Below are 2225 nucleotides of genomic sequence, written 5' to 3'. Positions count from 1 at the left end.
GGTTCCAACATAAACAATATATCCAACAACACACAAACGAGACCCTAGATCATCCTCCTCCTCATCGTCTTGATTCCACGATCACACTTTGCCTTTACCTACACCGCAAATTCAAATTGAGATGCATGAGTATTTAATAAACACTCAGTGAGACAATCCTCTCATCTACTGGGCTATATACACAAGCAACTGAGTTACCAATGTTTAACAAATAACAAAAAAACACGACAAACCAAGAAACCACGCAACAGACATGTTGGTGTCGACTGAAACCAAGGAGGTGTCGATCGACACTAACTCAACATGGTGTCGACCGACACCACTTGGTGTTGATCGACATCGACTTTGCAACACGATCTGCACGAAGCCGAAAGTCGAAGAACCGCTTCCCAAAACCTCCAAGTCGTCCGAAAGTCATCCAAAATCCCTGGAAACTCATGGAAACCACCAACCAACCACAAAGGCACAAGAATACAACACAAACAACCACAAAACAATCAAAACAAATAATTTCTCAGATTTAGATAAGCCATGGTCATGCACTCATCTCTTTGCAGGAAGTTTCTGACCAACAATCATGAATTCCACACTCCCAGCAAGCTTCTAACACCTTTCTAGCTCCAGATCCCTCAAGAACAGCCCATAAATCTCACCAATCTTCCCAAAAACTCAAGAACACTTCTTTTCTCTCTTTTCTCCCAAAAACAAGGAAACAACGACAAAACAAACTTGCCAAAACCCTTCTGGTCGACAATTCCTTTAAATAGCTCAGTTTAATGGTTTTTCCTAAACCAAACCGATCCAAATCGATAATTAAATCGAACTGGTCGAATCAGAAATTAATGGTGTCGAACTGTCGATTGAAACCCATCACCAAAATGCACATTTTGGTTCGCGGATGTTACAATATTACACTAAGAAATGCTATAGCAAACGTAGTATAAGCGTAGACGCAATGCCATTAACGACTTAACACCACTTTCTTAAATGCAACTCATAGATCTCGTTCCAAGTAAGGATTGTCTTTGATAAAGTGAAAGGCAAATAGTCTTGGTCAAGAAAATCCCTTGCGTTCACCTATTAATGAGCCTTTGGAGTTTAGAGTTTCCTCGGAATTTTCAAGATGGTACATTGGCTTCTCGGGTTGTCCCTATAAGAGTTGGCAGTATACAAACCGAGTATAGAAAAAGAGATTTAAAGATGACACACGTGCATTTCTTAAGGTATGGTGTGTGTAGATGATTTGAATTATGACTTCGATGTTCGTGGCTCAGCTTTTTGTCCTTTTTATTATTTCATTTGGACCATACCTTTTCAATACATTTCAAATTTTTGCGAAGATATCACACGAATGCAAAATGTACCTTATACATCTGTAACATGTCACATGCATAGTCTAAAAACGAGTGCAAAACTACACACTTATGCTTCTACCTCAGTTCACACAACGAATTTGTGAGAAAGAAAATTTAAAACCAAAATTATTTTATTATAAGTTCTTGGTTTGAGAGCTTAAGACGAAATCTTTTTTTTGGGGGGGGAGGGGTATCAGTAATATAGTACTGTTAACTTTCCAAAAAAAACATCTTTTTCAAATCTATATATAATAGCAAACCCATTTTTTGTGTCAATTTTAATCGAACGGATGAGATTAGTTCTACTTTTCCATCTAACAGTTTAAAATTATTAATGACTCCAACAGTTGCAAATTATTAATCATGTCTTTTCATCGCACCCCTCATCTTTCAAAAATCACACCTCTTAATTTTTGCATCTCTTTGTTGTACTTCCATGTTTCAAAAATCACATCTATTAATTTTTTCACCTTTTTATTTCACACTTCTATGTCTTACACCTCTTTGTTTTATCTCCATGTTTCACATCTATTAACTTTTACACCTTCTTATTTCGCACCTCTATGTCTTCCACCTCTTTGTTTATTATATATAAACTTCTCTGGACTACATAAACAAGTTTCGAAAAATTGTTTCTTGAGTACTAAATAATTGTTTTATTGAAGTGTTTTTTAACTAACAAGCATCAATCTCTAATTCAAGGTAATTTTATATTTTCGCTGCGAATGACGTGTTAGTGTTTCTTCACCGAACCTGTTAATTTTTTTTTCAGTTAGATTATTATTACTGTTAGATACGGTGGAACAAAATATGAGTGTATGTGGTTTTTTAATTTGTTAGGTTGGGAAAGAGTATAACATTCAAGCATAT

Source organism: Camelina sativa, chromosome 11 (genome assembly GCF_000633955.1).
Source record: "Camelina sativa cultivar DH55 chromosome 11, Cs, whole genome shotgun sequence".
In the NCBI taxonomy this organism is placed as follows: Eukaryota; Viridiplantae; Streptophyta; class Magnoliopsida; order Brassicales; family Brassicaceae; genus Camelina; species Camelina sativa.
The sequence above is the reverse complement of the archived record's forward strand: the minus strand, read 5'-3'. Positions refer to the sequence as shown.